At 40.7% G+C, this 27,038-nt stretch overlaps 1 non-coding gene across 1 annotated transcript; it reads right to left on the bottom strand.

Moving 5' to 3' along the window:
- Nucleotides 1–2,377: 2,377 nt before the first annotated feature.
- LOC128661822 (5S ribosomal RNA) lies at nt 2,378–2,496 on the bottom strand. Its single transcript, XR_008402625.1, has one exon. It is a non-coding gene; the product is annotated as a 5S ribosomal RNA (ribosomal RNA).
- Between the last annotated feature and the right edge of the window lie 24,542 nt (nt 2,497–27,038).

The raw sequence follows: 27,038 nt of genomic DNA, 5'->3' as shown, positions 1-27,038 counted from the left end.
TTAAATCCTTAAAACATTCTATGCCTAAAAAAATAAAAATACATAGGTTAAGACATGCTGAATTTCGGATTCTGAGGTTTTCAGCCTCCAATATTACCCTTCTTAGGCATAGACAATCTCCCATATTCATGTGTTTATATTTAATATGTTGTCTGAATATATATATATTCACTTGAGTATCTTAAACTTACATGAAGATTAGGCACAATTTCTATATTTGAGATCTAATTTTCCATGTCAGTTGGTAACTTGAGTTCAAACATCCTATGTGTGTTTAGATCTCAGCAGGGATCATTTATCATGTAGATGGCAAAAGCTACAATTCTTTGAGCATGTTTGTATATTCAACCATTCTCACAGACAGACTGTCTATTCTCCACGGGGGCCTGTGAGTTCATTATCCATCTTGGGCAGGAAACCCATATATGGGCATACACTTCTGAGGCTCCATCATGCTAATATTTACTTTGAAGTAACTGTCTGATCTAAGATTTGCAATACACAACCATATAGATGACCCTCTTTTTGAAGTAATTTGTCTTTCTTTGAAATGACTGCCTGAACTAATTAGGCCAAATGTTCCAGAGCAAGAAGAATGAGGGGTTGTTTATCCAGCCAAGACCATCTTGCAGAGAGGATTGCAATCTACAGTAAATAAAACTGATGCAACTAGTCTCATATATATATATATATATATATATATATAAAATATAATGTTCATAATCTCCACAGATACCTTGACAACCTTACAAACAGCCTTTTCTCGTAAGGGAAGAGGCTCTAGTCTTAGCCTTTGGCCTGTCTCACCAAAGGAAAAGCCACTAGGCACAACTTCTTCTGACAATGGCCTTGTGCGTGCAAACCCCAGGCATTCTTACGCTCCACTACTCTATTTGCTCCTACCACCTCTGCTGAAAGGCTTTCCCACTAGACTTTTCAGCATAGTGTTAAGCTCATTTTTTCTTTTTTTCTTCTGGATCTTTCACCCTCCACCTTCAGTTCATCACTTCTTGTTCTAGCGTGCCTGCTTTTCTGAGGAAATGCTTCTCTGCTCAACTACAGAAAACCAATTCAAACCTATTTTCATGGTCTGCAGGGCTCTGCTGATTTAAAAAACATGCAATCTTTCTCTAAGACACGCTCTTGCATCACCTTCACTTTCTCTTTTACTCACTTGTAGGCCTTTTTCACGACAGCACGCTTTCGGATATGGTGGGGGTGGAGGTGGCACTATACTCCCTTTTTCACCTCTCAAAAAAAGGAAGAATTGCTTTTCTTTGAACTTGAGCAAACGTTTTGGAATCTTGTGGCCATCTTGCAGTGCCCTCAGCTCCCTTCCTCCGGTCCAGGTGCGAACTGTTCATTCTGATGAGACAGCCTGAGAGCAGCAGAAAGCCTGACATGTCCAAACGCTTTTTTTGTCTAGGAAACAGACGAGCTGAGAAACTAGCTTCCCCCGGCAGCCTCACCTGTTAATAGCGAATGGCCAAAAGAAGAGAGCGGCAGAAAATGGGGCTGGGAGGACAGGCTGCGAAAAAAGCACTGGTAGGCCAAGAGAGGCAAGGATAGCGAGCCGAGCGATAGACAAAGGGAAAAGTCTGCGTGCAGCAGAGGGAAATGAAAAACAAGAAAATCTGTGTGCATAGCTGAGCCGTGCTGCTGATGCTACAGAGGGAGCACTGTTTATGTTCGATTTCAGCAAGAGGGGGAAGCTCCTCGTCGCCTTGCTCCGCTTAACCAAGCCTCAGGTACAGCAAAAGCCTAAATCAGGAAGAAAAAGCTGGCAGAAATAAAAGACCCCACAGAGGGCTGAAAATTAAACATAAAAGGCACCAGAGTCTGCTTTGAATCAAGCATTTGTCCTTTAGGAAAACAAAAATACAATAAATAAATACGTACACAAATAGATCTGTATAAAATACTCTGAAAGCCCCTTTCTTTAAACATAAAAGAATACTTTGAAAAATCCCTTTCCACTTTCACTTTATTTCCGTATGTATTGATTTCTAAAACAATATTTTCCCTTTCATTTGGGGAAAAGGGCTGCGCTAGTGGCAGACGACTGAAAGCGTTAAACAGACAAATGCGCAGACTTTCTGGTCTATCTGCTTCTTGCTCCGTTGCTGAGGTGGGAGAGCAACAGCTGCTACTGCTGCTGTTGCCTTTGTTTTAAAATGTAGCTCTGTTAATGTTTGAGAGTCAGCATGCGACTTGCTGATTCCATTTTGTAGCTGCCTAGGGTTGTAGTGTGCTAAAAATGTGCAGCGTTGCGTAAGTGCTTTGTAAGAGAAAGGCTGTGAGGAGAATGGTGTGTTAAGAGTGTATAAAAGTGCATTGGAGCTAGCGCCTCCTGCTGGTGAAAGTTTTAAAAAGCAAAAGCCTACAGCACCTGGTATTCCCATGAGGTCTCCCATCCTGGTACTGACCAGGCCTGACCTTGCTTAGCTTCTGAGATCAGACGGGATCGGGCGCATTCAGGGGGGTGTGGCCGTAGACAGAGACAGGGCCTGCATTTACTCCTCTTGTAGTGCAGACCTCTCCGGACACCTTCCTTCTCTCTAAGCTGCTACTGCTGCCCTTCCACACAAACAAACATTTCTTCAGCTGCTCAGCAAGGAAACACTTTCACACTCTCCCCTCTCCTGCTGAAGCTTTTAGTACCACTTTACTTTACAGCTGCCTGTCACCACCTTACAAACAACCTTTTCTCTTAAAGGGACACTGAACCCAAATAATTTTTCTTTCGTGATTCAGATAGAGCATGCAATTTTAAGCAACTTTTTAATTTACTCATATTATCAATTTTTCTTCATTCTCTTTCTATCTGTATTTGATAAGCAAGAATGCAAGAGTTAGAAGCCGGCCCATTTTTGGTTCACAACCTGGATTGTCCTTGCTGATTGGACAGCACCAATAAACAAGTGCTGCCTAGGGGTCTGAACCAAAAATTGGCTGGCTCTTTAGCTTAGATGTCTTCTTTTTCAAATACAGATAGCAAGAGAACTAAGAAAATTTGATAATAGGAGTAAATTAGAAAGTTGCTTAAAATTGCATGCTCTATCTGAATCGTGAAAGAAAAAATATGGGTTTAGTATCCCTTTAAGGCAAGAGGCTCATCTAGTCTCAGCCCTTGGCCTGTCTCACCAAAGGAAAAGCCACTGGGCACAATTTCTTCTGATAATGACCTTGTGCGTACAAACCCCAGGCATTCTTACCCTCCACCGCTCTATTTGCTCCTACCACTTCTGCCGAAAGGCTTTCCCACTTACCCACTAGACTTTCCAGCAACGCGTTCAGCTAATTTTTTCTTTTTTTCTTCTGGATCTTTCACCCTCCACCTTCAGTTCATCACCTCTTGTTTTAGCGTGCCTGCTTTTCTGGGGAAATGCTTCTCTGCTCAACTACAGGAAACCACTGTTTATGCTCGATTTCAGCAAAGGGGGAAGGTCCTCGTCGCTTTGCTCCTCTTAACCAAGCCTCAGGTACAGCGAAAGCCTAAATCGGGAAGAAAAATCTGGCAGAAATAGAAGACCCCCACAAAGGTGAGAACTTTTTTTTTTTAAAAAAAGGGACACCAGAGTCTGCTTTGAATCAAGCACTTGTCCTTTAGGAAAACAAAAATACAATAAATACGTACACAAATAGATATGACTAAAAAGGTTATGCCTCCAGTTAACCTCTTTGGAGACATTTAGTGGTGCTTTCCGCATTTGCATCTGTTGGTTTCCATAACACTGTTACCGTGACCTCTGTGGAAGCCACTTTATTTGTAACATTGTTTTCTACTGCAAGTTGTGCACTGTCTCCTGTTAGTTTGCTTCAAGTCAGCCCCAGGACACTGCGCAGCATAGGGGGAGGGGGCCTTTGACCCCTGGGGCCTTTTGCCAGTTCATTCAGTTTTGTACAGGTTGCTGGGGTGTTTCTTTGATGGAGCTTTTTACGTGGACCTGTGTCTCACAATAGGGTGTTCCATCTCTTGCTCCCTGTTCAAGAGTTTCAGTTTGTTCTTAGAATGGGTTGTCCATGATCAGTCTGGTTTCTCATCCGTGCTCCATTACCTAGACAATATTTTGTTCGTCAGGCCAGCTGGCTCCCAGGTTTGTTCACAGTTGAGGGATGCTTTCTGTGGAATTGCTAGAAAATTTGGGGTGCCTATAGCCATTGAAAAATCGGAGGGTCCTTCTACAGTGCTTAGCTTTCTGGGAATCATGATTGATTCAGATAACATGGAATGCAGACTTCCCAAAAACAAGGTGTTTGATTTGCAAATAGTGATAGGGTCTTTTTTTAAAGCAAACTGGTGAAGCTGAGGGAGATGCAATCGTTGTTGGGAAAACTTAATTTTGCCTGTCGCATTATCCCTATTGGGAGAATTTTTGGCAGGCGGCTAGCTTTGGCTAGGGCAGGGGTAAGTCATCCTCATCACTTTGTTCTGCTTTCAAAAGAGCTCAAATGTGACCTTCGAATTTGGGCAGATTTCCTTAAAATTTTTAATGGGTCTGCTTTGATGCAAGCTCCCAGAATTACGTGTGATGAATTGGGGTTGTACACGGATGCAGCGGGCAGTGTGGGTTTTGGAGCGATTTTTCAGAATGAATGGTGTGCTGCTGCATGGCCAGGTGTTTGGAAAGAGGCTGGGTTGGTAAAAAAAACTTGTTTTTTCTGTAATTGTTTCCAGTATTGGTGGCTATGCATGTGTGGAATAGAACATTTGAGATCAGGTCGGTGCTATTCTAAACTGACAACATGGGGGAAGTCACGGCAGTTAATACATTAAATTCCACTTCGCCACCAGTCATCAGATTGTTGAGGGTGTTCATTTTGCAATACATGCTTCTGAATGCGATAGAGCAAAGCATATAGCCGGGGTTAACAATTCATTAGCTGATGCTCTTTCTCGCTTTTAGTGGCAACACTTTTGGGAGCTGGTGCCTCAAGCAGACAAGGTGGGAAAAGTCCTTCCCGGTGTGGTTGTGGAACCTTGGTACGGAGGACTAGCAAATTTTGTGATATCTTCCTTAGCACAGAGTATGTGGTCAGTATATGCGAAAGTCTGGGCTGAATGGGAAGGGCATTGTGGAAGGTGACAGTGCTTGTGTGGGCATGCTGCTACATTGTTTGTGGAAGTAGGGAACTTGCAGGTTGTCTCCATCCATGATAGATAAAAAACTAGTAGCGCTGGCATTTTGATTCAAGTTGTTAGGTGTGGTGGATTTGATTAAAGTGTTTTGCGTACGTCAGATTGATAAGGGAATGAAGAAAGGGATGGGGCGTACAAAGGATGGACGGCGCCCAATTTCCTTTTCATTATTAGTTAGATTGCTGACAGTATTACAAACAGTGTGTACGACCAGTTATGAGGCATCCCTGTTCACGGACGCCTTTGTGTTGGCCTTCTTTGGGGCATTTAGAATCTCAGAGTTAGTCAGTGGCCACCAATGGTCCCACGTGGGGTTGGGAGTTGAGGATGTGGTGGTTACAGACTCACAAATGTCCATTTACATAAGGAAATCAAAAACCGATCAGTTGAGAAAGGGGATGTCTGTTATGTTGTTCTCAACAGGGAATTCAGTTTGTCCTTGTGTTGCCATGTGTAAATATTTACGTTTAAGGCCAAATGTTGGGGGGTCTTTGTTAATACACAAAGATGAGGGGGCTTTGTCACAATTTCAGTTCAGGGCCGTGTTGGCGAAGGCCTTGGGAGAGTTGGGTTTAAATCCAGGAGACTTTGGTTCCCATTCCTTTAGGATTGGGGCAGCCACTGAAGCTGCTGTGTTAGGTTTGAGCGAGGACATTATCAAGGGTGTGGTTAGGTGGACCTCTTCAAAGTTTCATTCTTATGTGCGCCCGCATATGATAGTTTAAGTTGCTTATGGTTGTCCTTTATTTTGTTGTAGCTCCGGAACACTTATGGGTGGTTGGACACTCATTTATTTATTGGGCAAGAAGAGCTACAGCAGTCAAGATGGATGGTCTCCAGCTGGGCTTTGATAGGAAGGCAGTAATCGTAAAATGATTTGGAATCAGGGGTCTCAGATGGGATCAGTTGTTGGTGTTGGTGGTTGATTATGCTAAACAATTTACACCTCCAGATGTTTTGGTGATTCATGTGGGTGGTAACGACCTAGGTTTTTTGCCACAGAGGGAACTGGTACATAGGATCAAAAGGGATCTAGCTAGATTGCTGGAGCTGTTTGCAGGTTTAACTATTGTCTGGTCGGATATTGTTCCTAGATTGGTCTGGAGCATGTCTTGGAATCACAACAGGTTGAATAACAGTCGTAAGAAAGTCAATAAACTGGTCGCAGCCTTTATGCGATGGGTAGGAGGAGTGGAAGGTTAACCACAGGGACTTGGAGGATGTGGGCAATGGAGAATCTTTTTAAAGGATGGAGTGCATCTTAATATTTTTGACTTGAGGCTGTTTATCTTAGGGCTCCAAGAGGCTTTGAAAGAATTGGTGTGAGGGGTGGCGGGTCTGGGCTGTCTGTTAGTCAGTCCAGTCTATGGTGGGTGCTAGTCCCCTCACGTAAGCAAGTTGACTACGGCCATAATATAATGGATTAACCTCCCCACGGGGTGGGAGAGCAGGTTAAGTAGCTTCTTGGACACAGGGTTTCTTGGAGCTGTGGGAAAAAAATAACAGACTTATTTTAAGTCCAGGTAAAGTACGGCCTGGTCAACAAGAAAAGATATAAGAATGGGGATAACATTTCCAAAACAGTTTGTTTTCTAGCTGGTTCTAGTTAATAAAGTTTATATATGGTTAAAAAGAGTTATTTATTTATGTTTATTAAAATCATTATTTAATAAACAGGCTGTGGCCAGAATTTTACCATGGAACAAGTCTCATAGTATTTTTTTATAATTTGAATGTTAAGGTAATCAATGTTTTAAGGGGACAAGATGTAGACAAATCATGGGGTCAAGTCAGCTCCAGGACACTGCACAGCGTAGGGAGCCTTTGACCCCTTGGAGGAGACAGGCCCCACGTGTGTTGTAAAGGGGTGGATCCAAGGGGGCACGTATTAAAGGAGGAGGCCGGCGGCCATTTTTAGACTAAAAAATAATTGTAAACAGCGAGTTGCCCTCCCTCCCATGCATTGAAGGGTCTTTTATGTTATTGTCACAGTGGAGGCGGGTGCTAGTCCCCTCATGTAAGCAAGTTGACTATGGCCATAAGTGAATGGGTTAACCTCCCCATGGGGTGGGAGAGCAGGTTAAGTTGCTTCTTGGACACGGGGTTCCTTGGAGCTGTGGGAAAAAATAACGGACTTATTTTAAGTCCAGGTAAAGAAAAGTACTGCCTGGTCAACAAGAAAAGGGAGTATGAAGATATAAGAATGGGGATAGCGAGGTTTTGGATGAGGACTTTCTGTTGGAGGCGGGGCATGCAGGTGGTTGCAGGTAGCTGCAGGTGCTGAGGACGCTCCACGCCTCTGAGAGAGGCCCAAATCAATTTCCAACATATGCACTGGTTTCCCTTGGCCATATCCAGGCTTGGGAACATGGATTACGATCCAGCATGGGAAGTTCGAATAGCAGCCTAAAAAGTGCACGGTGGCTGGTGCACGCCATTTCTACAAATACTCCCAGTTGTTAAGCTATTATTATCTCAATATAAACCCTCTATTATATCTAAGGACTTACACCTGAGACTGTCAACACCTCTACCTACTATACCCTACACCTGAACGGCATCTGTGGAGAGACTCTAAGCTCACCTGCACAAGAGCTGTCTTCTGGATCGAGCATACCTACACGCTGACATACAGGTCACAGATCGAGGATCCTGGCACTCACCTGGCTGAGTGCGCGGTGTGCTTGGTGGCGGTCTATCCGCTCGTTGGCGGTGCTATCTGGGGCATTCGGAGTTCCCGGTGCAGGCGAGGAGGGAGTCTCTCTCTAGGGTTGAGAGCGGAGCGGTGGCGACTTGGAGACTGACGCGAGGAATCTTGGCCCCCTGGTTGGGCAGACAGCGGAGGTGTTCCCGCCCCCTCCAACCTGAGTCATCGGGGAGCGACGCAGTACATCGACCCTGGTTGCGGTGTGCTTGGACCCCCCGCCGAGGACCGGCATTTCAGCTGAGGAGAAGCGCTAGGGATGTACGCTTGTCAGACTGCAAGTTCCCCCTTGCAGAGGTTTGCCTGTTTGGAAAGCAGTTGGGGTTTGCTTGGAGCACAGGGCATCGAAGTCTGAACGGTCCGGCAAGGTACCTGGACGGAGAAACAAGGTACTGTACTTTGATATTTGCATAAATGCTGGCCCGGATTAATCTTTTTTGGTACACTGATCGTATCTATACAGCCTGCTTAAGTGTCCTAAAGCTTTTCTTCATTCGACATATTGGGCCCTGTTGGTTGGAGCCACAGAGCGATTGGACAGCTTAAGTTCGTCTGAAAAGACTGGCTGCGAAGGCAGTAAAGACTTTGCTGTAAAAATATCATAATTTGAACCGAATTGTACTAGGAGAAAGTTGTGGACTATTTATGTATGTATATTCTGCCTTAACACAGTTCCCTCTACCTAGACGTTTTGGCACTATTTATATATTTTCTATATATACCCTGTAGCAAGTACAAACCACCTCTTGTCTCAAATTACTGCTTTTGTTTGAATGCAGACTGTTGGGAAATAATATAAGCATAAAAAGGTGTTTACAGAAGGTCAATAGTTATTAGAATACAGTGGCTATATGAAACTCTCTCTTAACAGCTATGAGTTTAAGGAGCCTTTTTTTTCAGGCTGAGAAGCATCTATATCTGACACACACAATATAGAGTAGATGCCTAGTTGAACTCACAGTGACTGATCTATATCACCAAGGCTCCTATAGGTGTATCTGTGACGAATTAATACCCCTAAATACTAGGCAGTGGTCCATATCTTAGCAAATTAAGTTTAGAAGTATATATTAGAGTGTTCATACATACTCAAGCTGTATGGGGTATCACCTATTGTGTGGTTCTAGGTTGGAATCTGGGTACTCATTTTGACATATATTCACTAGGGCAGGTGTCCTTACACAAGCTGCATTAGGTATTGTTTATTGTGTTGCTCCACATTCTGAAACTGATTATCTATGCTGTCATCTATTTTTTTTTTTTTTTTCCACACTAATTTGGGTATAAATATTATGTCTCTATCTTGTTCTCTTGTTTAGCTGTTTTTCTAAATTAAGAGGACTTGAAGTTAGGAACAATCCCCTCACATTTTAGAGTAAATTATAACGTAGAGATTTGTGGATCATAAGGGACATTTGAACAAAAATGTTGTAGCATATTTTGGAGTATAAATTTCTTAACTCATAAGGAAAGCTAGCATTCAAGGAAGGGCTACACAATCAGTTTTACTTAGAGTTTGTCTGCTAAGGTATTATAGGTTTTGGATTTACACACTTCTGTGCTAAATCTTCCAGACAATATATAGTACTTTGCAGACATTTACTAGCTGAGTTTTGTTCATGGATAAATATATGCAGCAAAGGAACTCTCCCTCCAATATGCCCCCCAAATCCCGAGAAAAGAAGGGGAGCAGCAGGAACTTGGATTCGAGCGCTGTATCCCCTTTGGAAAAAAGCGTCTCTATCCCCTCCCCTAATAATTTGACTGAATTTGCAGCAGAAGTAGCTAAAATTTTGACACCTCAATTTGATATCATCAAACAGGAGATCAGAAATGAGATTTCAAACCTCACTTTGGAGGTCAGGCAGTTTTCATCCAGATTAGATGAAATTGAGAATCGGATCTCAGATTTGGAAGACAGATTTAATGTTATTGATCCAATAATGGACTCTCATAGCAAATCTATCATTGCGCTGCAAGCCAAAGTCGAAGATCTCGAGGATCGTTCGAGGCGCAATAACCTCAAAGTGATTGGTTTGCCTGAGTCTCCTGAGTTCCAAGATCTAATGAATTTCGTCACTATTACATTACCACAGGCCTTGCAGATCCCAGCTCCTGCTGCTCCCTTTCTGATTGAAAGGGTACATAGGATAGGCCAAAGATGTGAACAGACTGAGGCCTCGAGACCCAGACCAGTAATCTTTAAATTTGTCAACTTTCAGGACAAAGTAACATATCTTAAACATTACAGGAAATGTGGTTCTCTCTCTCTAGGCTCACATAAATTACTACTGTTCCAGGATTTCTCTGCAGAAACATTAACTAAGAGAAGAGATATGTCCTTCTTTTATGGGAGGTTACAGAAAGAGAACTACAATATTAGACTAATGTACCCAGCAAAGTTGATAGTGCAGAAAGATGGCAGTACATATACACTTAATACTGTTATGGAGGCTGAGACCTTTTGTAGGGAGGCAGGGGTCCCATGATCAGGTCTCTATCACAACGGGAGGAGGTTTTTTCTTTCCTTCTTTTTTTCTTGATCACAGAATCTGAATATTTTATCACTTAGAGTTACTGATATGAGTAATAGGGTCTGTGAATTTGAGAATACGACAGTTTTAGAAATGGTGTTTTTATGTTTGTTTCAGGGTCTGTGTGGGTTGTGGTTATCATGGTTGTGTTTTTTTTTTTTTTTTTTTCTCTTTTCTCTGTTTCTTCCTTCTCCTCTCTCGCTCTCTCTCCTCTCTCCTCCTTTCGCCCCCTCACGCCTTCCCTCTCCCTCTCGACTCCCTGTTATGGCGCATAGTGGAGACGGGTCTTTGTTGCACCCCCAGGGCAAAACACAGCGAGATCTTTGACTTCTGGCCATATACTGGATCAGTACGATGATTAGTTCTGAGGATGTATAATCTTAATCTTTTATCCTGGAATATAGGGGGCATTAATTCACCTATTAAAAGAAAAGCTGCGATAAAATACTTGGGCAAATTCAACCCTGACATAGTCCTTTTACAAGAATTACATCTTAACGCTAGTGAAATACCCAAACTTAAATCTAAGTGGGTGGGGGAAGTTGTGGCGGCTCCATTTACCTCTAGGAAGAGGGGGGTGGCAATATTGCTGAACCGTAAGCTAGAATATAGGATAAGTAAGGCTGAACCCAATGCTGAAGGGAGATTTTTAATATTGGAGTTGGAAATTAAAGGCATTAGATATACACTCTGTAACATATATGGCCCTAATCAAGTTGACAATAATTTCTGGTCTGCTCTACTTGTAAAATTACATAGTTACATAGGATCAAACTTAATCATTGCAGGCGATCTTAACCTATTAGCAGACCCCTTCTTGGATAACTCTAACAATAGGATGCGAAACAGTAGAGGTAGAAAATTGAGGATTTTTCAGAGAGTATGTTCCCACCTGGGGGTGGTTGACTTATGGCGAGTTCAGAACCCTGATGTTCGCGCTTATACGTGTATTTCGCATGCTCAACGATCTTTCTCCCGTCTCAACTATTTCCTGGTTTCAGAAACCATGTTAGCTCAGAACTGGATCACCAGAATTGAAGACATAACTATTTCTGACCACGCGGTGATTGTATTGGGACTTAGTGCCGTAAGTAGGCGGCCTGGCAAGAATTATATCTCCTTCCCTAGATATCTGAGCAATAATATCAAATTTCAGAACTATCTTCGATTGAAGTGGGTTGAATATCTCAATAATAATCATAATTATTTGAACAAAATCGAGATGTTTTGGGAGGCTTCTAAAGCCGTTTTGCGCGGAGAGATTAAGTCGTATACATTTCACTTGTCAAAAAACAATAGTTCAGGGGCCAGACAATTAGCCAACCGTGTTAAGAATACATATAGAGCGTATCTTATTAGACGAACGAGAGAGTGCTGGGACGCCTATGTCACAGCAAAGACGCTCCGGGATTCATTCTTGAAACAGATCAGTGCCCAGGAAAAACTTAAAATGAAAGCAAGGTATGGAGGGTTTATGGGCAGATCAGCGAAGTTTCTAGCAAGGCTAGTTAAATCTTCACCTAGATACACAATTACCTCTATCAAACAAGGAACCTCTAGATACACAAACCATTCCGACATAGAAAAAGTATTTTTTGATTTCTTCCAGGATTTATATACCCAAGAGCCTACTGAACTACATAAAAAGGAGTCATTCTGGGGAAAGATTAAAGTCCCTCGCATATCTACAGAAGCCAGAACGGCTATCAACGCTCCCATTACGGAAGAGGAAATAAATTGGGCAATTAAAAACGCGAAGCTCAATAAAGCAGCTGGTCCAGATGCTCTCCCTATAGAATATTACAAGATCCTTCAACCCCAGGTGTTACCTATTCTAGTCAAGCTGTTTAATTTCTATTTTTCCGAGAATACGAGCTGTTCTGCATCCTTTACGTCCGCAAATATCTCGCTGATCCTAAAAAAGGGGAAAAATCCTGAACTACCAAGTTCTTTCAGGCCTATCTCGGTTTTAAACACCGACTATAAGCTGCTCGCATCTATCATAGCCTTACGATTAAAACCGTACATGGGCGACCTAATTCACGAGAACCAATCTGGTTTCATGCATGGACGTAAGCCGACAAAGAATATAAGGAAATTGCTAATTCTGATTGAATCTTTTTGGAACATATATAAAACTAAGGAATCTCATGGCAACATAAATAAGGCTATTTTGACAGTTGACGCAGAAAAGGCTTTCGATAGGGTCAGTTGGGATCATTTGTTTTCCACGCTAGACAAATTCGTGTTCTCGGGTCCTTTCTACAACTATATTCGTTTAATTTATAGTAACCCTTCCTCCGCTGTAATTATCAATAACACCTCTACTCAACGTTTTAATCTGTTCAGAGGGACTAGACAGGGCTGCCCACTATCTCCCTTCTTGTTCAATCTTAGTATAGAACCCCTGGCCATTCAATTACGGCATGAACTTGAGGGGATCTCACTAGCGGGTGAGAAGCTGATTCTTCTTCTCTATGCGGATGATCTTCTTCTATTCCTATCTAATCTTGAAGTGTCATTACCTATCCTACAGAGTATTACTCACGAGTTCGGAGAGATCTCAGGGTTCAAGATTAATACATCTAAATCTGAACTCATGTGGATAGATAAAAATCCAGCACTGCAGGTGAACCACCCTTACAGGGAGGTCCTTCAGATTACATACCTGGGCTTACGATTATCTAGAAACCCGGAGGATTGGTATGGATTAAACTACAGAACAGTAATGGACTCTTGCAAGAGTAAGCTGGAGGAATGGACCAGGCTACCTATTTCATTAACGGCTCGGGTGACTTTGATTAAAGCAGTCATCTTCCCAAAGCTCCTCTACATTATGCAAAATATCCCATGGTTTCTACACAAGAAAGATATCACTATCTATAATAAGGCCTGTTCCAAATTCCTATGGAATGGCAAAAGACCGCGGATTGCCTCATATAGGCTTATGAATTCCAAGACATCAGCAGGTTTGGCACTCCCCAACATTCAGACATATAATCAGGTTATAATAGCTAGATTTGCACTTGATTGGCTTACTGGGAAGGAGCAAATTACGTCTCTCACCTGGGAATCACAGATTGTGGCGCCATTCAATTTGAAAGCTCTCTTGCACTGTCCACTTACCTCCATTCCATCCAATGTATTCTATTTGAATACTCTGAAGAATGTCATCATCGCATGGCAAAGTTTATGTATAGAAACGGGGAATTCGCCGTATGTTTCACAATATCTACCTATAGTGGGCAACCCAGAATTCAGTCCTGGCCTCTTGAACCGGTTATTCTCAGTTTGGGAATCCAAAGGTCTCCAAAATCTATGTCAGTTGCGAGACGCGGGAGGACATACCGTATTATTCCAAGAAATTGTATCTCGGTTTGATATAGGGACACGTGATTTCTACGCCTACCTGCAAGTTAGACACTTTCTCCAAGAGATGCTCATGAAATACGGGAATGACTGGTCTTTGGGTGAGCTGCAGACTAGGATTGCAATGTACGTGGCAGGAATTTACGCAATCTCCCCTTTATATTTACTAGTAAATCAGAAAACATCCAAAGCACAAATAGACGAGATGGTTGTTAAATGGGGAAATTTATTTCCGGATATAGATGAGCAGACTATCATAGAGAGTTTTAAAGTAGCGCAACAGTCCTGGGTTCCGACATCTTGGAGGGAGTCACAGATAAAAGTCGGGCTTCAGAGGTATCTTACGCCTGTTGTCTTAGCCAAATGGTATAAAACAAAGGCTCTATGCCCTAGATGCTCAACTACAGACGCTGATCTATTTCACTGTTTATGGAGCTGCCCAAAGGCACGTCAATACTGGGGGAAAATCATATATTGGATGATGGCTGTTCTTAAGATGGACTATAAAATATCTCCTATTGAGATCTTTTTCTTGGTAAAATATCAGCATACAATTAAGAATTATAACCTGATAAATACCATTATCCTGACTGCACGGAACCTTATTTTTAAGGCATGGAAAGCATCTGCTCTACCTACGATGGTACAATTTAAAAGGGCATTGACTGATCAGTTCATAATAGAACAGACTAACATACCCTACCCACAAGATACACACATAGCAGTATTTCTTAAGAAATGGGAGATATTTGTAAGATCCTTGCCCCTCATGCATCAAAAAAAATTAATTAAACCAATCATCAACTCGGAATATTTACAGATGAACATTTTGGCAGGTCATTTCCCTGGCGAATGGGCAATAGACGGGGAGTGAATGTGTGGGGGAGGGGTGGGGGTGGGGGGATGAGAGGAGAGGAGGGGTTTTTTTTTTTTTTTTTTTTTTCTCTTTCTTTCTTTGTTTGTTTCGTTTGTGTGTTTTTGTGTTTTTACTGTTTTATGGTTTGGGTGGTGCGGTCACATTGTTTACCTGGCTCTGTACATAAAATGAGGGAGGCAGGTCATATTGTACATTGGGTAGTGCACACATAATGTGGGGAATGTTGGCGAGAAAAGAATTGAGTCGATGAAAGTATAGGGATTTTACTCAGTGCCATTTGACTACACTATATGATTTTAGTCAAATTTGGATGTTTACATTAATAGATAGCAGTAAGAGATTTCTTTTTATTCTCCTTTTTTTTTTTTTGTCACAGATATTATCAACTCACTGATTTGGTTCATCTTGATTGTATCTAACAGTCTACGGACTTGTGTATATTCACTGTTTTGCATTACCCTTAGTTTAAGAAGGAAGGTAATCTCTTTAACCTCAAATGTTTATTCATATTGTAATATACAGACATATGTGTTTATGGACATAGGGTCTTTTTTGTTTTTAGTTCTTATAAGCACAATATGCACCGTTTCTCACATAGGACTCAAGACGATTATATTTCTTTTTTTCTTTTTTTTTTCCTTCTCGCTTGGTTTTTAAATGGTAATGTTTACGATGCACTATATTAACCTGAATATTATATATATGTTCTTGTTCTGCTGTTCTCTTTTCCCTCTCTTTCTTCAGCTATTGTATGTGGACAAAGTGTTTGTTTGTAATTATTTGTAAATCTCAATAAAAAATAAAAATAAAAAAAAAAAAGAATGGGGATAGCATTTCCGGTTTGTGTTCTAGCTGGTTCTAGTTAATAAAGTTTATATATGGTTATAAAGAGTTATTTATTTATGTTTATTAAAATGGTTATTTAATAAACAGGCTGTGGCCAGAATTTTACCAAAGAACAAGTCTCATTGTATTTATTTATAATTTGAATGTTAATGTAATCAATGTTTTAAGGGGACGAGATGTAGACGAATCATGGGGTCATGTATTTGCTAGATAGCATTGTCTGTAAGTATTCATCATAGATCATCTTTTCTACTTGCTAATTTATGTATTTAATGTGAAGTTATTCTTCATTGTGTACAAAGTCAAATTTAGACTGCGCTTCTCTGACCCCACAAGAAATATATAAAAATATAAATATAAATATAAATGTGGTGATACAAGGCAATAATTACTATGAGTAGATAAGTAAATAATTTAAATAATTTTATCAGTCTCTGCTACAAGCTTCTAGATAAAATAGTGCAAAACTCACAGGCGTGAACCGAGGAATAAGAAACTTTAAAACGGCATATATATCACACACTACCTAAAAACATGACACTGCCAAAAATATGACATATGTTTATATATCAATAAATAAATGAATAAAACAATAATACTTCCCCGAGAGAATTTAGGCGCTGAAAATATAGATGGAATGGAGGGTGCTGCTCTGTTGAAGGGTGCAATGAACTGTGTTCCTGCTCCCAAGGGATAGACTGTAGAAACAAAAAGAACACAGAGCGCAACCCACTCTGAGCGTAAAACAGTTTAATGTGTATTACAATAAATTAACCAACATAAATGGGCATAAGACGTACATAACATATAAAAATGCAGGCATTAAAAATCACCACTCGGCAGACACACTGCTGGGCACAGACAGTCCTCCGCTACTATCCAGCACTCCGAGTCTTTCCACCTGCTGGGCTGTTAGCAATGTCCGCTGTAGTTTAACCGGCATCCAGTCCAAAACCGGAAGTTCAAGACGACACCGGAACTGATCACGGCAGGGGTAGCCTCACTGAATTCTGACAGTGGGATGTAAATTGTTGTTGGAAGCTACTGCAGTGTAGCTCGGACTCCTCAATGCAAAAAACTCAATGCACAAAACTCTACGCGTTTCGTCGGGTTACGACCCGACTTTTTCAAGAGAATATCATTACCTTGGATCTGGCTTCCTATTTGAACATGGCGGGGGGGGAACACACCTCTGAAAATACTCAATCCTAATTGGTTGATCCTCACTAAATGCACCCAATCAGTGAATGTAGGAAGTCCATCATATGCCCTTATGGTGAAAGGTTACAAGAATTGCTAAGAGAAACACAGAGCAGTAAAAGGCGAGTCAGAAAAACTATATGATTGCTGCTAAACGCCATTATCATATAAAATAAATTAGAACAATTCATGCAGTATTACAATATTTCAATATATATTTTCATAAAACACTTAAGTGATAGATATTACAAAGATGCGCTGAACGTACCTAACAGTAATTAAAAGTAATAAAATTCATACTAATAGGAGAAAGTGCAAATACATATTCACTTGGACACAGATAAAAATGCATGTGAGCCCTTTGCATAGTTAAAAATTACATATCATATATGAAAAACACATCATGTATAGAAAACACCAGTTCATCAAATGTTTTCTCAAGTCTAATTTATATACATGAAAAAATAATAACAACCCAACGATTTATGTACAAATACATTTGGAGACCAGAAATACATATATTATAAATTAACTTGAGTGTGTAATCCTATGGGACATAATAAAACCAAGTCTGATCCCCCTATCTAGGGGCTGGGTGTACATAACTCTAAAGGAATACACTTTACTAGGTTCCTAGTCTATGTCTTGTTATTACATAAAGGCCTGTAGGTCCAAATCTATATTTAGACCTTTAGGATTCTCAATATTGAGGGTTCTGAGTTCGTGAATCCAAAAAGTTTCACGCTGTCTCAGACACCTCAATCTATTATTGGAGCAATTTGGAGGAATCCAGTCAAGAATCATCACCCTTAGGCTCTTATTATTAGCCTCATGGAACTGTTTAAAATGAAAAGGTACACTATGGTTTTCAATTTTATTTTTAATATTCCCCAAGTGTTCGTTGAACCTGCTTCTGATCATTCTTTTGGTTCTACCTATATAATAACAATTGCAGTCGCATATGAGGAGATACACCACAAATTTGGATGTACACGAAAATGTGTGTTTGACCTTATATGATTTGGTCTGATCTATATTGTTGAACATATCTCCTCCAATAATGCGACTGCACATATTGCAATTCCTAGCCCTGCAAGGCCAAGTTCCATTTTTTCTAGTGAGCCAGTGGTTATTAGAACTTATGGACGGAGCTTTTGTAGATGTAAATCTGGACGGAGCTAACGTATTTTTAAAATCCCTATTTTTTCTAAAAGTTATGGTGGGCTGGTTAGGTAAAAATTTCCCTATGATGGGATCAGATGTTAAAATTCTCCAATGTTTTTTCAGGATGTTAGTTATTTCTCTACTTCCCTGGCTGTAGGTAGTAATAAATCTAAATTCCTCTTTCCCTGTATTGGGATTCTTGTTTTTATTTTTATTTTTATTAGTGGGCTCATACTATTAGTATGAATTTTATTACTTTTAATTACTGTTAGGTACGTTCAGCGCATCTTTTTAATATCTATCACTTAAGTGTTTTATGAAAATATATATTGAAATATTGTAATACTGCATGAATTGTTCTAATTTATTTTATATGATAATGGCGTTTAGCAGCAATCATATAATTTTTCAGACTCGCCTTTTACTGCTCTGTGTTTCTCTTAGAAATTCTTGTAACCTTTCACCATAAGGGCATATGATGGACTTCCTACATTCACTGATTGGGTGCATTTAGTGAGGATCAACCAATTAGGATTGAGTATTTTCGGAGGTGTTTTCCCCCCGCCATGTTCAAATAGGAAGCCAGATCCAAGGTAATGATATTCTCTTGAAAAAGACGGGTCGTAACCCGACGAAACGCGTAGAGTTTTGTGCATTGAGTTTTGTGCATTGAGGAGTCCGAGCTACACTGCAGTAGCTTCCAACAACAATTTACATCCCACTGTCAGAATTCAGTGAGGCTACCCCTGCCGTGATCAGTTCCGGTGTCGTCTTGAACTTCCGGTTTTGGACTGGATACCGGTTAAACTACAGCGGACATTGCTAACAGCCCAGCCGGTGGAAAGACTCGGAGTGCTGGATAGTAGCGGAGGACTGTCTGTGCCCAGCAGTGTGTCTGCCGAGTGGTGATTTTTAATGCCTGCATTTTTATATGTTATGTACGTCTTATGCCCATTTATGTTGGTTAATTTATTGTAATACACATTAAACTGTTTTACGCTCAGAGTGGGTTGCGCTCTGTGTTCTTTTTGTTTCTACAGTCTATCCCTTGGGAGCAGGAACACAGTTCATTGCACCATTCAACAGAGCAGCACCCTCCATTCCATCTATATTTTCAGCGCCTAAATTCTCTCGGGGAAGTATTATTGTTTTATTCATTTATTTATTGATATATAAACATATGTCATATTTTAGGCAGTGTCATGTTTTTAGGTAGTGTGTGATATATATGCCGTTTTAAAGTTTCATATTCCTGGGTTCACGCCTGTGAGTTTTGCACTATTTTATCTAGAAGCTTGTAGCAGAGACTGATAAAATTATTTAAATTATTTAATTATCTACTCATAGTAATTATTGCCTTGTATCACCACATTTATATTTATATTTATATTTTTATATATTTCTCGTGGGGTCAGAGAAGCGCAGTCTAAATTTGACTTTGTATGCTTTTCCATCTTTTCTGTGTTTTCGGACAGCGAATCTCTGACTGCACACATAGTTCAACAGAATTTTTTTTTTAACAATACCATTTGCATATTATACACTTGGAACGATATATATGATCATTGTGGTGGTCATTTTCTGTTTAAGAACATAATTGTGACAGACCCTTCGGTCAGGACTGAAAGCGTTAACTTTATTTTCTAAATAAAAGTTTGCTGGCATCAGCTATAATTAAGTTAGTGATAAGCATTCCATTGTTTAATCACTCTCAGAGAGCAGACACCTAAGTGATAAGGAAAGCCAAGAGTGTCTTGTGTTTAAAGTGTTAAGTAATGTAATTCTATTGTATCATGTCAAAGGGCGTTTTCCCCTTTTATCTAATGTACAACAGTCTTTCAACCCCCCCATCTGGGGTCAAACCTGCATAAATACTAGGCATCTAGCCTTTAATAAATGACATTCTGTTTTAAACCTGAAAACTGGCTGGGTTGTGAATTGCTGTTTCCCTATGCAGGACATTGTTCATCTGGTGTTAACCCTTGGTATCTGGTTGGTACCGTAACAATTGGTGGCAAACGACGGAATGAACCTTATCGCCCAGAAGAGCAACTACACAAGCCAGTAACCTCAGGAAGAGGGGGATTATTACAATACTGACTAAGATGGAAAGAGTACCAGGGACAGAAGGAACCAATGGGCCCAGCATAGCAGACAGAACCCCTGAAGAAGCAAGCTTTGATCGGCGGTTAAAATAAGACTGGCATATTATGGCCCCAACCCATCTGCCGAAATTATCGACCAGATCATAGCAGCTGTGGAGGCCAACCTACTTCGCCAAAGCTGCGCTGCAGCAGCCCAAGTCACAGCAACCCCAGTGGAAAAGAGAAAAGTACATTTTGCAGCTTTTAAAAACTTCCTGGAAACAGAAGGAGAGATTGATGGGTACCTTGCGGATTTTGAGAGGCAATGTGCACTACACAAGGTACCCGCAGAGGACTGGGTCATGATATTATCCGGAAAATTATCCGGCCGGGCCAGTGAGGCTTTTCGGGCCATTCCAGATGAGGAAGTCGGGGATTATAATACTGTAAAAGAGGCTCTGCTCTCCAGGTATGCAGTTACACCGGAGGCATACCGGAGGCAGTTCAGAGACACTGTTAAATTAGCTGGAGATTCCTACCTTGAGTGGGCATGTAAGGTGCACCGCACAGCAGCTCACTGGATAGCGGGGTGCCAAGCCGTGTCTGGGGAAGAGGTGCTGCAGCTATTCCTGTTGGAACATTGCTTCGACAAGTTACCCGCAGGAGTTTGAGAGTGGGTTCGGGACCGTAAACCCTCCACCCTGCATGAAGCGGCTCGCTTGGCAGATGAGTATACGAATGCCCGCAAACTGGACACTGCTACCACTAAGCCCCCTGCTAGAGTGGAGTACAGACCCCCAGTCACCCCAGCAGCTGCCAGTTACCAACCCCCGGCGCACCGCTATACCACACGGCCTCTGGCCACGAACTACCCTCAGAGAGCCCGGTTCAATTTGCGGGGCTACTCACAACCGATTCGGTTCTTTGGATGTAAGCAACTAGGGCACAAAAGACCAGAGTGTCCCCTAAATGCAGCGAACCAAGCACAGTCCTGGAGAAGACCTGCCGGCGGAATCACACGTAACCCTCAGCCTGCGGCCCGCTACGTAGAGGCGCAAGAATGCTGGGGCATCCTACATGAGGCAGACCTTGTGCAAGCTGCCCACCGGAATAACTGGCAACTGGTTAAAGTGAATGGGAAGGAGGTCAGTGGTCTACGGGATACTGGTGCTACCATGACCTTGCTTCGAAAGAACTTGGTGTCTGAGAAACAGCACACTGGAGACACTGTGGCTGTGAGGGTAGCAGGGGGCACTGTGCTCCGCCTACCTGTTGCCAGGGTACATTTGGATTGGGGAGTGGGCGCTAGACCTGTGAATGTGGGGGTCATGAAGGATTTACCCGCTGATGTTCTCCTTGGAAATAACTTGGCCCCCCTTGTTTCTGCCTATGCTCCTATGGGTCCTGCTGATGTTAACCCTGTGACTACCCGTGCCCAGATCCGTGCAGCAGAGACTGACCCACCTGCTGCTAAGCCCCAGAACGCTGAGCTCAGTAAATCTCTATCCGCTATTGATACGTGGAAGTCCTGTTACAATGTGCTGATGAAGGAGAAGAGGAGCGCAGAGGAAAAAGCACATTTAGAAAGGGAATCTCTGCTAGACAAGCTGCACCAACAGACTGCAGAAAACACCAGCTTGAGAGTGGAACATGAAACATTAAAGACAAACTTAGCGACACTGGAGGAGAAGCTGACGCTGGCTCATAGTGAGGTGCAGCAATTCAAGGGCACCCTATGTCAGTATGAAGGGATTGTGGATACCTATAAAGAACAGGTACAGAAAACTCGTAAAGAAGCTGATGGGATTTTGAAGGACTGTTTAGCCCTAGTCTGGGCACTGAAGAAGTTGAACCCTTGTTTGTATGGACAGGAATTCTCTCTCATAACGGGAATACAGATGGATTGTCCTGGCAAACTGACATGCCTACCACCTCCTAGTCCGGTCATCCCCAAGTTGACCCGCCAAAGGGTCAAGCCGGGTCTGCCGGAGTGTTCCACAAGGGGGGAGCTATGTGACAGACCCTTCGGTCAGGACTGAAAGCGTTAACTTTATTTTCTAAATACAAGTTTGCTGGCATCAGCTATAATTAAGTTAGTGATAAGCATTCCATTGTTTAATCACTCTCAGAGAGCAGACGCCTAAGTGATAAGGAAAGCCAAGAGTGTCTTGTGTTTAAAGTGTTAAGTAATGTAATTCTATTGTATCATGTCAAAGGGCGTTTTCCCCTTTTATCTAATGTACAACAGTCTTTCAACCCCCCCATCTGGGGTCAAACCTGCATAAATACTAGGCATCTAGCCTTTAATAAATGACATTCTGTTTTAAACCTGAAAACTGGCTGGGTTGTGAATTGCTGATTCCCTATGCAGGACATTGTTCATCTGGTGTTAACCCTTGGTATCTGGTTGGTACCGTAACAATAATCATTTCAGTGTAATTTGTGCTGAAGAGTTTTTGTAGTGTGAACTTTATTTGTATTTCTATTTGTTTATCTATAACAGCTCTTCTACCTCGCCATTGGTGTAAATTTAATGGGGTATCACACTTTGAATATGGAAACAAGCACAGACTATGAGTGTTCTTTTGGGGATTGTGAATCTAGATACAATAGATCACGTGCACAAAATATCCTTAATTCGGAGATCATTTGCACTTCAGACAGTCCCACAGAGAACCCCATAGAGCTGTTTAGGGACTTAGAAAAACTCCTTAATAATGATACTAAGGAATGGCAGGATTTACTCTTACTTGACAATTATGTCTTACATGAAGTAGTCCCTAGGGGCCTCAGATTGTTTAAATACCCAGCATTTGATTTGGAGGAAGTAGAATTGACCACAGACTGGGAGAAGGCCCTCCAAGACTGCTCCATGACATTAATCAAAATTCTACATCCACACAGGAATTTGTTAGACAAGGAGCAAAACCCAAAAATAATTATGGAGGGAATAATGACCATCATGGGTGGAATCAGAGAGAACAAATACCAAATAGGAATAAAACCAATAGTAGCCATTGTTTTTTAGAGGACAGACATACAGGGAGGTTAGAGCACACGTTCCCCCCACCACAAGGGATGAGGTCAAGACAAGAACCACATATGAACGCAAAAAGAAAAAGAATAAGCGAGGAAATAGAGGAGGGAGATATGTACAGAGATCAAGACTACACATGCTGAATTCAAATAAGAACAAAGAGTCGATATATGATTTGACTAGTAAAAAACTTAACAATCAAGAGATTAATTTGCTAGCTAAGGGCTTGAATTTTGCCCCTAAGAAAGCACCAAACAAATTCGAAACATATATCGACCTACAAAAATATATTAGAAAAATGACTCTTAAGAGATACTTCATCAAACAACAACCCTACTGTAGGAGTATAGCTGTGACTACAGAGAGTCTGAATAGTTTAAATAGTCAAGACACTGAAACTCTACAAGTACTTAATTCCTTACAAGGTGAAACCTCTAGTACAACTCAACCCAATATGGATTTTAGCCTACATGATGAGCAGGAGGAACCCCCAATAGTACATACTAGATTTAAGAAGCCCTCTAACTTTTTTCCGGTGAGGGCACAAGGGGAACACATTAAGATTTTTAACAAATTAGTCAGCTCAGACCTCTCCAAACTATGGGAAAATAAAAATGGTAAGTGGTTAAATAGGTTTAATGATAATCTTTCAAAACAAGAAAGAATTACGCTACAGAATTTGAAAAACAATGCCAATATAGTGATTAAAACAGCGGATAAGGGTGGAGGAGTAGTAGTGCAGGACAAACCTGACTATGTAAAGGAGGCATCAAGAATCTTAGGTGATACTAATACGTATAAAAGATTCTCCTTCAATCCAACTCTGAAATTAACAAAAGAACTTAATGATATCTTGAGTCAAGCCAAATTAAGTGGAATCCTGAATAGTGAGGAATTCTGTTTTTTGCTGGACAGGAACCCCTCCATCCCCATATTTTACCACCTCCCTAAGGTACACAAAGCCTTAGTGGATCCGCCGGGGAGACCTATTATATCAGGAATAGGTTCCCTATCCAGCAATCTTTCCACATACATTGACCACTTCCTACAACCCCTGGTTCGGAACACTAGGTCCTTTTTGAAAGATACTACCCAAACAATTAGAACTTTTGAAGGTGTCAGATGGGATAAAGAGTTTTTATGGGTGACGTGCGATGTCACAGCCCTATATACCTGTATCCCCCACGATCAGGGTATCATGGCAATAGAGGATAGTCTACAGAATAGTCCCCTTCCCCAATTACAAAAAGATTTTATTTTAAAAGGAATTGAGTTTATTTTAAAGCATAATTATTTTCAATTTGATTCGAATTTTTATTTACAGCTACAAGGCACAGCGATGGGGACTACATTTGCCCCATCCTATGCAAATCTTTTTATGAACTATTTTGAGAACAGTTATGTTTGGAACAATAATCCCTTTAGAACCAAAATTATTAATTATTTTCGGTATTTGATTAAGTAATTTTTATATGGAAGGGAAAGGAAGATGAGGCAAGTGAGTTTATTGCACATCTAAATAATAACAACATGAATCTCAGGTTTACCAGTAAGATCCATAGGGACGTCATGGAATTTTTAGATTTAATTTTGTACATTGACCATAACAATCAGATTGCCGTTAAGAACTTTCGGAAGCCCACAGATAAAAATGGCTTTCTTAATGCCAAAAGTGGACATCTTCCAAGGTGAAAGAACAACATTCCTCTGGGTCAGTATCAGAGGATACGTCGTAATTGTACCCACTATGAGGATTATTTGGAAGAGTCCAAGGCATTGGACCTCAGGTTTATAGAAAAAGGGTATGATAAAAAATCTTCTAAACACTGTCAAAGAAAAAATTTCGAATTTGGACAGGGGTACCATGCTTGAGCCCACTAATAAAAATAAAAATAAAAACAAGAATCCCAATACAGGGAAAGAGGAAATTAGATTTATTACTACCTACAGCCAGGGAAGTAGAGAAATAACTAACATCCTGAAAAAACATTGGAGAATTTTAACATCTGATCCCATCATAGGGAAATTTTAACCTAACCAGCCCACCATAACTTTTAGAAAAAATAGGGATTTTAAAAATACGTTAGCTCCGTCCAGATTTACATCTACAAAAGCTCCGTCCATAAGTTCTAATAACCACTGGCTCACTAGAAAAAATGGAACTTGGCCTTACAGGGCTAGGAATTGCAATATGTGCAGTCGCATTATTGGAGGAGATATGTTCAACAATATAGATCAGACCAAATCATATAGGGTCAAACACACATTTTCGTGTACATCCAAATTTGTGGTGTATCTCCTCATATGCGACTGCAATTGTTATTATATAGGTAGAACCAAAAGAATGATCAGAAGCAGGTTCAACGAACACTTGGGGAATATTAAAAATAAAATTGAAAACCATAGTGTACCTTTTCATTTTAAACAGTTCCATGAGGCTAATAATAAGAGCCTAAGGGTGATGATTCTTGACTGGATTCCTCCAAATTGCTCCAATAATAGATTGAGGTGTCTGAGACAGCGTGAAACTTTTTGGATTCACGAACTCAGAACCCTCAATATTGAGAATCCTAAAGGTCTAAATATAGATTTGGACCTACAGGCCTTTATGTAATAACAAGACATAGACTAGGAACCTAGTAAAGTGTATTCCTTTAGAGTTATGTACACCCAGCCCCTAGATAGGGGGATCAGACTTGGTTTTATTATGTCCCATAGGATTACACACTCAAGTTAATTTATAATATATGTATTTCTGGTCTCCAAATGTATTTGTACATAAATCGTTGGGTTGTTATTATTTTTTCATGTATATAAATTAGACTTGAGAAAACATTTGATGAACTGGTGTTTTCTATACATGATGTGTTTTTCATATATGATATGTAATTTTTAACTATGCAAAGGGCTCACATGCATTTTTATCTGTGTCCAAGTGAATATGTATTTGCACTTTCTCCTATTAGTATGAATTTTATTACTTTTAATTACTGTTAGGTACGTTCAGCGCATCTTTGTAATATCTATCACTTAAGTGTTTTATGAAAATATATATTGAAATATTGTAATACTGCAATCATATAGTTTTTCTGACTCGCCTTTTACTGCTCTGTGTTTCTCTTAGAAATTCTTGTAACCTTTCACCATAAGGGCATATGATGGACTTCCTACATTCACTGATTGGGTGCATTTAGTGAGGATCAACCAATTAGGATTGAGTATTTTCGGAGGTGTGTTCCCCCCCGCCATGTTCAAATAGGAAGCCAGATCCAAGGTAATGATATTCTCTTGAAAAAGTCGGGTCGTAACCCGACGAAACGCGTAGAGTTTTGTGCATTGAGTTTTGTGCATTGAGGAGTCCGAGCTATACTGCAGTAGCTTCCAACAACAATTTACATCCCACTGTCAGAATTCAGTGAGGCTACCCCTGTCGTGATAAGTTCTGGTGTCGTCTTGAACTTCCGGTTTTTGACTGGATACCGGTTAAACTACAGCGGACATTGCTAACAGCCCAGCCGGTGGAAAGACTCGGAGTGCTGGATAGTAGCGGAGGACTGTCTGTGCCCAGCAGTGTGTCTGCCGAGTGCATTTTTATATGTTATGTATGTCTTATGCCCATTTATGTTGGTTAATTTATTGTAATACACATTAAACTGTTTTACGCTCAGAGTGGGTTGCGCTCTGTGTTCTTTTTGTTTCTACATTCTTCATTGTGTGTTTAGTATAAAACTTAGTTTGTGTCTAACAAGTTTCTCAGTACATTAGTCAGTTATTATAGCAGCTGTTATATAATATATAATATAACCTACATTTAGTATTATGTATCAGACTGCATTTATATTTGTTGTATATAAATGTGCAATCCTCTTTGCAGCTTATATTTAAGTTCATCATCTTAGTTATTATTCTGCTCATTGCTATTGTAAGCTGTTTATGTGCGATCTTAGCTGTATTACATTATATTTATAGCTTTGTACTTCAGTTTGCTGCACTGAGTTTGGTGATGTGTAAATAAAGCCTGGAACTACATTTATCCTCTCATCAGTGGAAAGAGTTTAGCTCTCTGTCAGACTTTATATAGAG

Source organism: Bombina bombina, chromosome 5 (assembly GCF_027579735.1).
Source record: "Bombina bombina isolate aBomBom1 chromosome 5, aBomBom1.pri, whole genome shotgun sequence".
NCBI classification, from domain to species: domain Eukaryota; kingdom Metazoa; phylum Chordata; class Amphibia; order Anura; family Bombinatoridae; genus Bombina; species Bombina bombina.
This window is presented reverse-complemented; position numbering and strand designations above follow the sequence as displayed.